This window comes from Castor canadensis, chromosome 3 (genome assembly GCF_047511655.1).
Source record: "Castor canadensis chromosome 3, mCasCan1.hap1v2, whole genome shotgun sequence".
Taxonomy (NCBI): Eukaryota; Metazoa; Chordata; class Mammalia; order Rodentia; family Castoridae; genus Castor; species Castor canadensis.
In genome coordinates this window covers 158,046,694-158,063,285 of record NC_133388.1, presented here as the reverse complement: position 1 = coordinate 158,063,285, position 16,592 = coordinate 158,046,694, and the positions used below count along the sequence as shown (strand labels likewise).

General features: G+C 41.5%; 1 protein-coding gene across 1 annotated transcript in view; it reads right to left on the bottom strand.

Annotated features, from left to right (window-relative positions):
- Positions 1–13,949, bottom strand: part of Cpq (carboxypeptidase Q) — a 460,643-nt gene extending 446,694 nt beyond the window's left edge. The window contains exons 1-2 of the mRNA XM_074068881.1: positions 13,801–13,949; positions 13,368–13,531 (exon numbers count right to left, since the gene is read on the bottom strand). The gene's annotated coding sequence lies outside the window, so the exon portion shown is untranslated. The remainder of the gene's footprint in view (positions 1–13,367; positions 13,532–13,800) is intronic.
- Between the last annotated feature and the right edge of the window lie 2,643 nt (positions 13,950–16,592).

Sequence of the window (16,592 nt, the reverse complement as noted above, 5' to 3'; positions counted from 1 at the left end):
TATCGAATTCCCCATAGCAGCTGCTACAAAATTTTTCCACTCTCCTTAAGCCCCAAATTCCACCCCTACTCCCCTTCATGCTCAGCAAAAGCTCTCTTCCCGATACACCAGAGGGTACAATTTTGTGACTATGAACTGCTCTCTTCATCCTCACCTCAAAACTTTTCTATCCCTTTTCTATACATTGCTTCTCAGCTCCTACCACAGTGACAGAACTGCCTTCATCCTTTCCAAAACCAAATTTTCTATCTATGCTGCATCAATTATCTAATTCTTCTCTCTGTCCCTTGCTTCTTCCCTTTACTATATGGCAATGCTTAAGAGTTCAAAATGCTTATAAGTCCAAAAGTTATTAATATTTCATTACTAGCTAACAATGGTTAGTGGGCACTTATAAGACCCCGCCCAGCAAGAGAGGCAAGTACTATCATAAGTGGTTAACATAAGTCATTTTATTTAATACCAATCAAAAATCTTTGATATTCTCGATATTATATTACCAATTTTATAGATTAGGAAACAGTCTTGGAATTTGGAGATTTGTTCAAGGGCAGAGTTTTCTCCACTTACACTATAACTTTTCTAAACACAAATCAAAATGTTAACATTTTTCTCCCTTGCTTTCTTCCTTCCTGTGTTTCTCTAGCACATGTCCAAATCCTTCATTGGTGTTCCAAATCACAGGCTCTTAAAATTGAGCATTTCTGTCAACAAAGTTAAAAGGATTGCACATACACCACGTATACATGACCACACTAATACTTGTTCTCTAAACGTTTGTTGAAAAATGAGTTTCATCCTTAGGAGAAAAAATATAAGTAAAACAACACTGCGACCTTTTTTTTCTTTTTCTGCTACAATCATTTTCTTAAAAATTTCAAGCATAAACAGTTTAGAACTGAATAAAAGAAAGCTACTGCATTAAGGTTTTCTTGGGTTTGAAAAGTGACACAGCCTGGATATTTTTCTTTAATTACCTAACCTGATCTCATTGCCCACTGCTTGGCACAGTCTCCAGGGCTTTCAAAAGGAATTCTGTCTGAACAAGGACAAGATCAAGTCCAGAAGGAAGAGCATGCAACAGTATCATCTAAAACTGCTTCCTCATCAGAAAGGCCAAGCCTGACACCAAGTCCCCTAAGAAGCAAACATTTCTTCCATTGACAAGTGTTTAATTGGTCGTTTTGAGAATCCAATGTCATGTATGCAGATGCAAATGTCTGAAGAGTTGTTTACAGTGTAGTTTGTGCCAGACAGTCTCCAATGCCAAACCAGCACACAGTCCCCCATTATTCTGCTGGACTCAGCTTCTGAGGATGTTTCTGGGCTCTCTGAGCCTTGTAAATTTCCACATCCAAACTTTTCTGTGTTAACAAAGCTGAGTCCTTCTTCCCACTTGAGTAGATATCAGTCCTTCCCCAGTCAATCTTTGCTGCTGCCTGTTCTGACTCAGAAAAGGGCTTTGGAGAAAGGGCTTGAGAGGCGATTACTTCATCTCTAGAAAGTTTAGAGTTGAAGTCTTAGTAGTTTTTGGAAAACCAACAAAAAGGACTACAGCTCCCTGTTCAGAAACTGGGTCTTAGCAGGTTTAATTATTGTGAGAATTCTTCCTATTATTCATTGGCCCAGAAAAATACAGCTTAGTAGCTCAGCTTATAGACAAGCCCACCTTAACTTGAGAGCTACAGAGAAGCAGTTCTTGACTGGAAGGATAAATAAGTATATACCTCAAATGGACATTGACAAATCCATTTATCCTTAAGAATTGGACCATTAACATTCTGCCTAAAAATATGCAATACAGGATCACAAATTTTTATAACATCTCCACTGTCTTCTCTTATTACCACACTTCTTCAATACAAAGTTTTAAATGTTAAAAATTCCAAGCTGAATGTACACATTAAAGATACTGATCATGTATTATGTTAAGAATATTTAATTTGAGAAAAAAATTAAATCTGTCACTTTAATGTCGATAAGGTGAAAACCAAAGGAAAGAAATCAGAAAGTGTAAAGAAGAAGATCTTGTGAGGATAGATAAGATCCTTAAAGCCACAGGGTAAAGACAGTATTGTCTACATTCCAATTTCAGCTCCAACGTGTAAAGAGAGTGCAAGTTGTCCCTCCTGTCCTTACAACAAATAAAACTGAACAAATTCAAAGCCAACAACTTTCCTTGGACCCATCACAGAATAGGTTTCAGAGCAAACAACTATCCTAAAATTGGAGGGGCAGTAAATTCAGAGTCATAGTCGAGATCTGCTTATCTGAACCAGAAGCCACTAGAATTACGAACTGGTAAGAAAGTTGAAATGGTAATTTTGACAAATTGCTGGAGGCTGAGTCTACTTTACTGTGAAAGTGGGGCTACAGTCTTGGTGGAAAAGTACCCACAATTTTGGGTCATCACAAGACAACTACAATAAAGGGATGAGAACAGAAAAGAGAATAAATTATCAATCAATACTAACATTGGCTAATATTGATTCATCACTTACTTGCATCAGGCCTGCTACAAACATTTGTATTGTTTAACCCTTACTACAACGCTGTAGGACAGTTTATTTGTTTTCTATTGCTGCTCTAACAAATTACTACAACTTGGTGTCCTTCACAATATTAATGTATATCATTTTCCATCTCTATAGATAACATGTCCAACAGTGGATTTACTTGGTAAAGTAAGGTCCTGCAGAGCTGCATTCCTTTCTGGAAGCTCTAGGAGAGTGTCTGTTTGCCTGCTTCTAGTGCCCACTCACACTCCTTGTCTCGTGGCTGGTGTCCTCTGTCTTCCAGCATCGCATCTCCTCTTCTGCTTTCACTTTTAGAAATCTTTACGACTACTTTGAGGCCGCCCAGAAAATCCAGGATACACTCCTTATTTTAAGGTCAGACTATTAGCAATGTTAATTCCATCTACAAATTTAATTCCCCTTTGCCATGTAACTTAACATATTGACAGGTTCCAGGGATTGGGACATGGACATCCGTAGAGTGAGGAGGAGAAATTCTTCTGCCCACCAGAATCAGTTATGCTTACTGTCCTTATTTTACAGGTAAAGAAACTGGAATATACAGAAGATATGTCATTGGCCTAAGGTCACGCAGGTGATAGAAGCAGAGTTCACATAAACTGAACCCATGTTCTTAACTATGAAACTACAAGGACTCAGGATGCCAGTGAGTGACTAGTCTAAACTTTGGGCTGTGAAATGGAGTCGGAATACTGCTGGTTTCCACAATTTACCATGTTTCTCAAAGAGCTTAATTGGTGTTTGTGATACTTCCATCTATTTCTCAGTCTTCCAGTTGTCACTTAGTTTTCTTTAAACTTTAACTCAGAAATGCTAATAACAAGAAAACTCCTATGAAAGCAAAGACAGATGTTTTAAGCTGGAAGTTTTAGTATTGTATACTAAATTAATTAATAATCTAGAACACTCAAGCAAGTGGAAGAAATATAGCTTCAGATTAGTTATAACATGGATGCATTTTAATGAAAAAAGTATCAAAATGATAGTCTGAGCACAAAAAAAAACATATGCACATGAAGGTGGCAACTTAAATTATATGAACAGCATGACAGCATCATGAAACGAGAGATATGTTTTCTCTTTGCTTTATTATTTCAACCTATTTCAAAGCTGGCTAAAAACATGGGCTATATCAGAGAACTAAGACCCTAGGCCAGTAAGAACAAGGACTCTGGAATTCACTGAGGTCTTCATTTAACTTTTTTAAACAATCTGTCAGAAATGTTCCAAAGAGGAAGTGAATTTTCTCCAAAAATATAAGTGATGCCAGCAAGATAGCAAAATAGGATGTCCCAAAAAATTCATTCCCTGACACACAAAGTTCTACTAGCAACTATCCAGATAAGAACACCTTTGTGAAAACCCAAAAACTTGGGAATGAGCCTAAGATACCACAAGAACCACAGAATTTACTAAAAACCACATTAGATGGCAAGAGGAATGGTCTCATCCCTCTCCCAAGTCATCATGACAACACACAGAGCGGTTCTCCCTGAGCTCGTGATTTCTACAATGACAAAAGACAACTAGAGGTGGATATCCAGCTTCTCTAGCATTCTGAGACACTTCTGAGAAAGCCACTCTTGTCTCACTCATAGGGAACACTGGGAGGTATGGCAGGGTTATATGTCCCGGGGTGAGGTAGAAAAAAGAAAGGAGGCAGAGCTCACAGTAACCAGTATGGACCTTGGTAGTAGCTTTTGTGTTCCTGCCAGTGCTAGCATCTAATCAGAGATACTAGCCAAACCTACAAAACCATGCTGATCTCTCCCTGAAGCACAAAAGGAATTTCAACCTGGCTTGAGTTCTCTAGGGGGCCAACATCTACAGGTAGCCTCAAGAGCCCACCTAGTGATCTGTACTGGCAAGGAGATACCCATCTCTGCGTATTAGCAGAGCCCAGAGACTAGAACTGCCCAATCCAGGGGTCCAACAGTGACTCAACTGTACTTCAGAACCCACTCCAAAGCCCCACTCAGGAGGAAGATGCCTGCCACAGAGCATTTCTGTGGAGCATAGGGTTTGGAATGCCTGATTTTGCAGTGCAAATAGCAGCTCAGCCCAAACTCAGAGCCCACTTCAAGACTCCACCTAGGAAAAGAGGAAGCTTTGATTATGTGTTTCTTAGAGCCCAGCATCTGGGCCCATTCATTCTGAGCAGTATTTCCACCAAACCTCAGAGTCCACCTAGTAGCTGTGCACTAGTAGCTACTAGTAGCTGCATAACCCAAGTGGTGATACTACCCAACACACAGCACCCTGCCCAATCTGAAGGGATCACAGTGGCTAACCAGCAGCTCCACCTGATGGCAGAACCCAGCCTGTGGTCTCACTGGACAGTAGAGCCCAGACCACCACTCCACCCAACCTTAGAATAGAGGCAGTAGCCCAAACATCTAGAGAACACAAGCTCTGCCTACCTGAGATTGTCACTAGCTGGCCAACCAGAATCACAACTAGACCGAGTACTAAAGGTCTGTCCCTCCCAAACAATACCTGCAAAGGCCAGAAGAGATGTATCTCCTTAAATGTGCTAATACCAATGAAAGAACACGGTATTATTAAGAATCAAGAACTAACGATTTTACCAAGAGAAACTAATAAAGATCCAGTAACAAGCCAGTTAAATTGAAGTTCTGATGAGCATGGTGGTGCTCACCTCTAATCCTAGCACTCAGGTAGATGTGGTGGAGGATCAGGATTGGGAGTTCAAGGCCAGCCTGGGCTATAGTGTGAGTTATAGCCTGGGCTGTACCCTGAGACCCTATCTGAACAACAACAACAAGACGAATGGAGATAAAATGACAAACAACAAATTCAAAATAATCATTAAAAAAGTTGACTTAACTACAAGAATACTTGGATATAAAATTAAATGAAATATGGAAAACATAAACATATAAACAAATCAAGAAAATAGAAAAAGAAACAATAAAGACAAGACAGACATCCTAGAGATGAAGAATACAATGACTGAAATTTAAAATCCAATAGAAATCTTCAACAGCAGACTCAATCAAATGGAAGAAAGAATTAGTAAGCTTGAAGACAGAATATTTGAAATTATCCTTTTCTTTTTCAAAAAAAAAGATGAAGAGAGTTTATCATCAAGAAAACAAGTCATCATATAATAAAAATCTCATATGTAAAAGATAGGGGGAAAATAGCCAGAAAATATATTTAAAGAAATAATGGCTGAAGACCAGGCACCAGTGGCTCATGCCCATAATCCTAGTTATATGGGAGGCTGAAGTCAGAAGGATCACGGTCTGAGGCCAGCCCAGGCAAACAGGTCACAAGATCCCACCTCCAAAATAACCAGAGCAAAATGGGCTGGAGGCGTAGCTCAAGTGACAGAGTGCCTGCTTTATAAGCATGAAGCCCTAGGCACCCCTTCACCACCAGCTTGCTTTTGGGAATCATCAGCTACAGAAAAAGAAGGCAGGTATTCATTCTACCACCCCAGCATGAAGCCCCAGCATGAATGAAACAATGGCTGAAAAATTTCCACGTCTGGTGAGGGATGTCAATATCCTTGTACAAGAAATGCAGGTATCTCCACTTAGGTCAACCCAAGAGCAGTTCACCAGCACACATGGTAGTCGAACTAGTAACTGTGGTGTCATCAGTCAGTAATCCCAGCATTTAGGAGGCAGAGGCAGGAAGATCACAAGTCCAAGGCCAGCCTGAGCAACATCACGAGACCTTATTTCAAAGAAACTAGGACTTGGAGTGTAGCTCAACGGTAGAATATTTACCTAGCACGTGCAAGGTTCTGGGTTCTATCCCTGGAGGAAGAGGAGGAGGAGGAGAAAAATTAAATGAAAAGTTTTACATGCACCAAGAGGTAAAATCCCATCAGAAAAGAAGTCCCAATATAACCAGCAGTAGATTTCTGAGCAGAAACCCTGCAGACCAAGAGAAAACGTGATGATACAGTCACAGTGCTAAAGGGGAAAAAAAGCTGCCACCCAAGGATTCTTTACTTGGCAACGTTACGTTTCAGAAATGAGGAATAAATAAAAATTTTCCCAGAGAAACAAAAGCTGAAAGAGTTCATGACCACTAGGTCTGCCTTACAGAAATTGCCAAAGGGAGTTAGGCTGAAATACATTATTCAGTAAAATACTCCATATTCTATTCACTCTCAAATTAGTCTTCAACCTCATTATATTAATATTCTTCCATCTGGCTTTGTCTACTTGATTTATCAAAAGATCTAAAGTCTCTTACAAATTGTCTTGCTAGTTTTTCATACTTTTATTTGCCTTATTTATTTTAAAGATCTATATTTTAAAATGACTGATCCATAAAGAGTCAGACATTTGCCTTCCCTATAGCTTACATCATTTACCAATAGAAAATGACTCCAGGTCTAGTGTAATGCTCTTTGCTGTGAAGTATACTTGGTTTGGTTTTAATACTGATATGGAACTTAAGAACCATCATTGCTGGTTTCCTTATGCTGGCCCACCATGTGTACTTACACATATGACTGTCCCTTGTGGGTCTTACAGTCAGATGGGTGACAGCACTGATACTGGCCTTGTTCCTCCATTTCCCAGCTGAGTTTCCTTCCATTCAGTGTCCTCCATGCAGGTGTCTGGTAAACACTAAGGTTGCTAGATGGATTTAACTGAAAATCATTATGTTCAGTACGTTTTAAATGAGCTTTAATAATTTGGGAATTCAGTCCCAGGTCACCATCATAATTTGATACCCAAGTGAGGAAAGTCTCCAAATATAATACATGTAGATGTTACAGATATACCTTGTCTTCAGCAAACTCTGTATTTGAAAGTTTAAAGTTATTCAGACAATATGTCAAGGAATTACTGATTGTTCACTTTATAAAGGGGTTATTTGCCTCACGGAAGAATGATTCATAAGATTGTTTCACACTGTAGACTCCCTATTATGCTGAAAGTGTCATTTGAGAGTCTACTCCCATTTTCTGCATGGAGAACAGGAAATGTTTCTCCCCCTTTTCCCTGTTTCTTCTCACTTTAATCCTGTTACACTAAATTCCTTTCCTAATAAACTTAACTATTACTTTTACTACAGAAGAAAAAATAATACGACCTTTGTGAATGTCCCTACGTTGGTAGCGGAACTGATGCTAAGAATCCTTTCCATCAGTGCCTCTCTCCCTCGAGAGCTCGACTCTGTTGATCCTCAGATATGCTCACTTCTGCTTTTATGTGGTGTGATTTGGTGCAGGTTGAGGGGTGGACTGAGAAAGGCTAAGCTTCCAAGGCAAGCAGAGCTCTGATACAACCAACAGAACAGTCCACTAAAAGCCAGAAGACAAAGGGATATCACCAGCCATGGGATCTGAGACAAACCATAGCCACCTTAGTATCAGAGTTTTAGTTTATAAGAGAAAGATAACTGTACCTGGCTGCACCTACTTCTGAGCATTTTTGTAGCAAACTTAAGGTTGTTTTTTTTTTTGTCACTATGTCCATAAACTTGCTTTTAAATATAAGGCGCTATGCAAATTAATATACTCTTTTATTCAAGGAAATCTAATACCACTACCTCAAGATACACTCCATTGATCTTTTCATTAACACCTATTCATCATAGAATGTCAAATGTTCTGAAAATTTTCTCCTAATCGTTATCCTGTTCATTTTTATCTTACTCTCCGTTACTGTAGCCTTAGTTCAAAGCCTCACACTTTTTCTGCAAAGTAAGAAAGATCAAGCTCTCTGCTCAGCACCCACAATTCTGAACAATGTCCTGTTTGTCAATTCCTGACAAACCAAGTACGATAATAAATCAGAGTTTGTGGTAGTATTGTCATTAGAATTAGTTACCTGGAAGAGCCAGTTCAATTTTCTTCTCCGTATTCCAAATCTGCCTGATCTGTGTCGTTAAAAATTACAGCTCTCTGTTGTACTCCTGCAGTTTTCTTATCTTTGTTCCTTTGAACCACTCCTGTCTGTTCTCTCTTTCTCTCTCTCTCTCTTTCTGTCTGTCTGTCTCTCCACTCTGGAGTTTGAACTCAAGTGTTCTACCATTTGAGCCCCACTCCAGCCCTTTTAGCTTTTAGTTTCCTTTTCAGATAGAGTCTTTTTCCCATGGCTGGGCTTGACCTGAAGTTCTCCCATCTCCACCTCCTGCAGTGCTTGGGTTACAGGCGTGGGCCACCACATCTAGCCCTCCTGTGTGTCTATTTCAGTTTCTCTGGATGGCCTACAATAACCCACTTTGAGTCTCTGACCTTTCTTCCTTACTGGAACTTACACAAGGACCAGAGTTTTAAGGACTCACCTAAAATAGGACATAATGGCCATTAACCAAATCTAATTTTTTTTTTCTTCTTTTTGAGTGACACATCAAATTGATTTTTAGACTGGGGACCATGTTGTAATGTTTGGCAGAGGTCTCCACCATGTGACATGACCGTACAACTACAATCAAGGATGTGCCCCGGGTATCTCTTACCTCAGTTGCCTTGAGACTCATCTTTCTCCCCAAACCTCTTCATTTTATACTTATTATCCTCACCAATGGCATATCCATTTGCCCAGTTAAGCAATTCTAAAACCTTAGAAAGATCTCAACCTTAATTTCCCATATCCAGTTATTCATTCAATCCTGTCCTATTTCTAAAAATATCTCAAACTCATCCTTCTGCTATTTCATTTGGACCATAGCAACACCCCCTCATTGTTCTCTGGTCTCGTGGCTCTTTCCTCTCCAGTTCCTCCAAAACATTATTTCTGGAGCTATTTTCAAAAAGAAAAAAAAATCCAATCATATTGTTTAAAATGCTTTAAAGGTTAACGAGGCTGTGATACAGTCTAAATAACATGGCATTCAAGGACCTTCACCATCTGTCCCTCTCCCCACTTCCCACAAGACCGCTCTTCTACAGCTTCACTGGACCTCCATCTCTCCCTAGGAATGCCATGCTTACACTCACCTCCTTTTCCTTGCCTTTCTAGCTCTCCCTTCTAGGAATTTCATTCTTTCCTCTCTGGGTCTATAGGCCTCAAAACACTGTTCAAAATTTACCTGTTCTATGAAGTCCAACCATACCTCTTTCCCAGGAGAACTGTGGTCACTACTTCCATGTCTTTCTCATCTCCACACGGTACAATTATCTGCAGTGGGTCACTCTCCTACTCAAATTTAATACCCATTCTTTACCTGGTACATAGCACACACTCAACAAATGGTTACAAAATTAATATTTGCTGGATAAAAGAGCTATAAAGATGAAGAACTACACCAGTCCTACTACTTTGCTGCATCAAAGAGAGGAGCCCAGAAATAAAGAGAAAGAACGAATAATCTGACAAAAGCAAACATGTGAATGGATTGTTTTTAAAAGCTAAGTGAAATTTGGGGAGGACAGGGGGAGAATAAAGTACATTTTTAAGCTCTAGCTCCAGGGAAAGTAATAAAAATTGTTGCTTTAATTTTTTTTCATAATATTGTGAGCAATGGGAAGGTCTATTCCATCACGACAGCCTTCAGGGCAGAAGGTTTCAGCCTCCTGAGCTAAATCAAACTGGCATCCCCTCTCAGTTTTTCAGGCAGCCACAATTGGTCTCTGCCTTCCATGAGGCTAAACCTGCCTAACAAAGGAAAAACAAAATAATTCCACTTATTTTATAGGCCTCTTTTTTCCCCTCTTGCTCTCATCGATTAATTATAAGGTCCTGGAAACCCATCTTGCATTCTTCTCTCTGGATTACAGGGATGTAGGCATTATACTTTGTCTGCACTAGTCCTTACAAAAGGAGGTGGACAAGCAGCACCTTAGCCAGGACACAAAGCTAGGCCAAAAAACAGAACTGCTTCAAACTCATGGTTCAAAGCCCTTAAATGTTATTCACTGACAATGATTCTCAATGTCATCAATTTTATACGCCCTGAACTGGTAAAACTGAACATTTAAAATTAGGATGCATAAAAAGTATTTAGGTTCAAAGTATCAGAGTCTATCTACTAGAATCCTAAAGGAATTTGATAATTTTCAAAGTGATGAAGACAATCAACACCTCTATAATTCAATCTTTTGCTTTTGGTGGTACTGGAATGTAAACTCAGGGCCTCATACTTGCTAGGCAGGCACTCTACCACTTGAGCCACTCCACCAACTCTATCTTGTGTTGGATATTTTAGGAAAGGGTCTCGCAAACTATGTGTCTGGGGCTGGCTTTGAACTGCGATCCTCCTGATGTCTGCCTCCCAGGTAGCTAGGATTACAGGGGGCAGCCACTGGCGCCTGGCTTATAATTCAGTCTTAATCATACCACTCCTGGGATCCCATCCTAAATCCCCAGTGCCACAAGAGTTTGTGTGTATCCTGGAACACACGGCGACCACATTCTTCTACAACACACAGGCTTTTCTAGCCAGGATCGCCTATGTTTCTGGGAGAAATCTTGCTTGTGTTTTGAGTCCTGACTCCCATTTTCCAAGCATTGTTTCTACTTAAGGGGGCCAAATAGAGATTAAAATAGTACCTAGCTCTTAGGTTTATAGTAACAATTAAATGGGAAATATGTGTAAAAAGATTAAATATTAACGGTGTCTAGTGTGCAGGCAGTACTCCACAAATGTCAACTTTGTTACATTCCATGCCTAAATGACACATGACCCCAACTGGTTCTTTGGGAAAAAAGCCTGAGAAAGTCAATCTTTTTCACCAAGCAAAACGTTTGCTCCACTTCTCCCAATAGACTTGAAATAACCAAAGTAGGTAACATTAATTTTATTTTTGGACTTTGTTAAATGTAGCAAGCAAAAAAATTTAATGTGTATGTAAAATGCCTTTTTAAGTGCCTTGGAAAAATCTCCAAGGTCCTTTCAGCTTCAAAATGTTTTGATCTATGATAACTAATTTCAAATGCATGTAAATTAAATAGTGACACAATTCCTTAGATGTAAATTTCCCTGGAAGTATATGTCATTATTCAACTGGGTTGCACTGGAAACAAGTTAGGCCCAAGAACCCCGAGCCTGTGGCAATACAGATGAAAATCTTGCCTTCCTTTTTCCCAATCAGTTCAGGGTCCCATGAAGACAAACGAGCTGTATTCTACAGACAGGGAATTAGAATCAAGACTTACAAAATCCCAAGCAAGGAGAAGAAAGCAGAATTCGTGACATCATCTGCCATTTCATCTTCCAACCCTGATTAAAAAGAGCACCCCAGAAGTTTAACTCAGGAAGGGACCCCAGCTAAGATCCCTCATCTTGGAGATGAAAAAGTTAAAACCTGAAGAGATCAAGTGACAAATCGAAGGTCACGCACCTTTTCTGGAACCGGGACCTAGAAAACTGCAAGTGCTATGGTGACCAATTGTACAAATGCAATCTCTATGTGCTATGTGTTCACACACAGCTAATGTTTCTCTTTCCTTCTCTGGGTGGTATTTAGCCTTCTTCAGTCACCTGCAAATCAACAAGCACCTATTTCAGGAAAACAGACAAGATTTTTCACAAACCTGGATTCAAGAGAAATGTCTGGTCCAACAAGTAAGCCAGAGTCATGTAGATTCACCCTTATCTTTCAGAAATAAATTAAATATTGCATGGTGATAATTATTCTTCAAATGTCCAAAGTAGGAAAGGACAGAATACAAGCAAGAAAGAGACTTGGTATATTTTAAGCAAAAACATACACCTGGGTATGTTTTAAGCAAACAAATCCATCTAAAGAAGATATACCAAGTGATGTTTCTGATGATTTTTTTTCTGGTTTTTTTGTTTTGTTTTGTTTTTGTTTTTGAAATAGATTATCGTTAAGTAGCCCAGGCTGGCCTCGAAGTCACTATAGCTCAGATTAGCTTCCAACCCAGGATCTTCCTGCCTCAGATTCTCAATTTGCTTGGACAGCCACGTTCACCATGGCTGGCAGAACTCCCTTCAAGTAAAAAGTACTCCTTTTAAATAACCATAATCACAATAGCTCCTTCTGTAAAAAGTCCAACACTTGCCAAGACTTTTGGAAAACCATCAGAAAATAAGAGTTGTATCCACTGTGTCCATTCATATACCGTTCCGTCGGCTCTACTTCACATGTACTCACCCACTTGCTAATTCATTCCGTATTCCTTAATAGATACTCACTGATTTAATTATTTATTGAGTAGTATTAAATGCGTGACAAGTCACAAGACACAGGCCTTTGCCCTCATGCAACTTGAAAGTGCACACCAAAAGCGAAAGTAGAAGGAAAAAAGTGAAAGGAACCTCCAAAGCGCCCCCGTAAAGTCCCCAAGGGCTCGGGGAAGCAGGGGTGTTGCAGGCGGGGACGGAGAGGGGCTCCTGGGCCACTCTGCCTGGGTCCTGGAGCTGCGGGGGAGGAGAGGCCACCCTGGGGTAGGTGTGGAGACAGCGGGGTGGGAGGGGACTGTCGCTGGGATTCCTCAGCATCCCTCTCCATCCTCATGCCTGACGCGCTTTCCCTTTGTAGGGCCGGGGCCTGCGCCGCTGTGTCACGGACCCTCCTAGTGGCTCTAGAGCAGGGTCCTCCAGTGGCTGCCGGGGACGAGCGGCGTTGGGAGCGCGCCGCCGGCCCCGACCTCAGCCCGCCCGCCCTCGGGGAGCAGCCGGGTCGGTGGCGCACGCACCTGGTCGGGACGCTCGGGCAGGCGGTGGCAGGTGGCAGCGCGGGGCTCGCGGCGGGCCCTGGACGAGGCCTCGGTATCCGCGCTGCCTGGGGGCCGACCGCGGCCCGGCCCAGCGTCGCCGCCGGGGGCGGGACCGGGAAGGCCTGGCTCGCTCGGGGGCCCGGCCGTGGGCCACCCCGGAGCTGGCGGCCTCGGAGCCACACGTCGCCAGATGGGGATAGCGAGCTCCTACCTTGTAGGTTCCGCCGCTGTCAGAACCGAGGTGTCACAACTCGGTCCGGCCCGGGGCCTCTTTTACCGAGCCGCGCGTCGCCTTCAGACCCCTCGGGTCGGTCCTGCCGCCAGGCCTTGGCAGGGTGTCTTGCACTGCGCAGTAGGAAGGACCGGTCTCTGAGGCTGGAAGGGAAAGGGGGAAAGTTTTTGTCTTTCTCTGAGCCTGGATAAGGACAAGCAGTCCTCAAAGCCAGGCATCTGGAACCTCCAAGTACCCCCCAGGGGGAAGCGATTGACTATTAAACCGTTACTCCCTCCCCACCCCTTGCCGGTTGAAGGACTGTTCGAGAGGCCGTGATGATGGCCGCACTAGGAGAGCAGAAAGGCCTTGCTCTCCTTTAGGTATTGGTCACACGAAGACGCCCACGAAGAAAGGGGACTCATCCGATTACCTGGTGTAACTTAACTCAGCGAGTCTCACGCACTTCTGGTCACAAAGTAGGTGCTCACATAGTTTCAACGTTTTATGTTTTGATAAGTCTAAATTCCTTTGTTTAACCAAAGTCTTATCAAATACAAACAGTTGTCCTTGTGAAACACTGAGTAATTGTGGTCTCTCCCCTTAACCAAACACACACACACACACACACACACACACACACACACACGCTTTCAATATTTTTTTAAAAATCATGTGCTCGCTAAAAGCATACACACATACTTTTAATTTAAAAAAAGAAGAATCATATGCTTATTAAACACACAATACAACATGTAACGTTCATTCACCTATATACAATCCCCAGTTAACAATCCCTCTCAGTCCTTACTAGCCCTGCTGGTCACCATACAAAATGTCAGCTCTGTGAAGCTGTAAAAAATCCTTACAACACTCCCTGGTCGCCTTCCCAGGATCAACTTTAGGATACCATGTCCAGCCCCCTTGAATTACTTTTATCCTCAAACTACCTGGGGCGAAGAACAAGTTTTATTATTTCTAATCTTTCATTATGGTTATTTTTGTGAAGTATAATTAAAATCCTGCTAGCAAAAGTGGAAAAAAATGATGTTTTAAAAAAAAAAACTCCCACCCCTACACACACACACCCTGCCCAAGCTTGGGGCTCACGCTGGTCATCTTAGCTACCTACCCAGGAGGCAGAGATCAAATCCTGGTTCCAGACTAGCCCAGACAAATAGTTGGGACACCCTATCTTGAAATTACCCAACACAAAACAGGGCTGGAGGAGTGACTCAGATGGTAGAGTGCCTACCTGGCAAGCATGAGGCCCTGAGTTCAATCCCTGGTACCACCAAAAAAAAAGCCTGTATGCACTATTTTTTGTCAAAAACAAATATATCTGTTTATAAGTACAAAATTATTCTTCCTTTTTGAAAAAATTTCTAAGTACTAATTTTCAACTTCACTTAGCTCATCAGGGATCAATTTTTAAAATAATTGAAAAAAAAAAAAAAACAGTTCATAGACCAACTGGTGACCACACTTTAGGTAGCACTAGCTTGCCCTGTTTTAATATGTCAGATGTTTTTCTACTTCTGGGCCTTTCTTCATATTATTCCTTTAGTACAAAGTGCTTTTGAAGGTTTGACTCATAATATAAAATAATAATAATGGCTTAACATTTATTGCGTGCTTTTGGCAAAGACTTCACATGGGTTAACTGTGGATTTTTGTCAGCCCTATGGCTAGGTGTTATTACTATTATTCTAATTATTATTAGTCCCACTTTACAGATGAGGAGATTGAGGCTCAGTGAAGTCAAGTCACACAATGAGTGAAAGTGTAGAAAGTCAACATTCAACATCAAGCTGGCCAGATTCTGGAACCCACCTAATTAAACACATGCTGGGCCCTGCTACATGAAGCCTCCCCCGCTAATCACTCCTTACCGTACTTCTGCTGCCAATTTTCCTCCACTGGTTTTCACTCATCTCAGAACCTGCAAGCTTCTCAGTGACATCTATGCACCTCCACAGCTCTTAGCACTACTCCCTCCAACAGGAGCATTCCTAAGATCTGGACTCTGCTCGTATTAACCCATGAACCTGGAGTTCATTCTGTGTCTTACCACTACCTGGGCTTACTTCGTGTTACATTGATAAGGATTTGTTTACATCTGCAACCCCTGATAGACCACAAGCAACTGGTTACCTTGAGAGTTATCTTACCCAAGATGTTTCTATTTGTTTAACTGATGAAACATTCAGTAGCACTTACAATGTGGCAGGTAGTCAGCGCTATAGGATAAGCAATAGATGATAGGAATACAGCCTTTCTCAGCGAAAGTAAGGTCATGTCATTCCTCTGTTCATAACCTTCCAGTGGCTTCTTGTTTTATCCAAAGTAAGAGCTACAGTCTATACAGCAGCCTCCAAGATGCTGCATGACCTGGCTCCCATCCTTACCTCCCTTCCCCGTGCCTACTGTGCTCCAGCCACATTACTTTCGTTCTTGCTGTTCCTTACACACTCCTGCCTTAGGGACTTTGTCCTGACTCCTCCTTTTCCCTACGCATCTACTTGGTCAACCCTCCTTGTTCACTTCTTTCCATTTATTGCTCAAATATCATATTCCCCCTGAGCCCAATTCTGACCACCAACTTAATGTGGACAACCAGCCCTTTCCCCACAACCCCAGCGCTGCCAATTAACCCTTCCCTCCTCTACTTTCTTCCCCATAGTGCTTGTCATTTTCCAACATGCTACATGATAATGTAGGTGCGCCATAGACGGGCTGTGTTCAAGTTCCTCAAGAAAGGAGACTTTGATCTTTTCCTTATTTTATCTACTCAAGTCCCAGTGCCTAGAACAGTGTCTAACACTTTAAGTACATGGTCATATTGTAAGTCCTAATAATAATTGATACTGAACTGACCTGAATATCATAAGGATAAGGTAAAGGATCTTGTAGGACCAAATGAGACAGAGAAATAAAAGTATGTGTAGAGGGATGGGTTATATTTCCATAATCCTTGTCACCACATATCCTCCACTACCAACAGAGAGCATCACTAGGATAGATATTAGATTTGGAACAAACCATTAAGCACATGTAAGAAACCCAAGGTAACACATATCACCTATACCGAAGCCAGCTTATGAGTGGAGCTAAACTTCACTGTAATACTAGTCCTAATTATAGGGAATCACAGCCAAATTGCACTACCTAAAACCAATAAATACAGAATATTCCAGGTGGTGGCTCTATTTTCCAACATCAGAA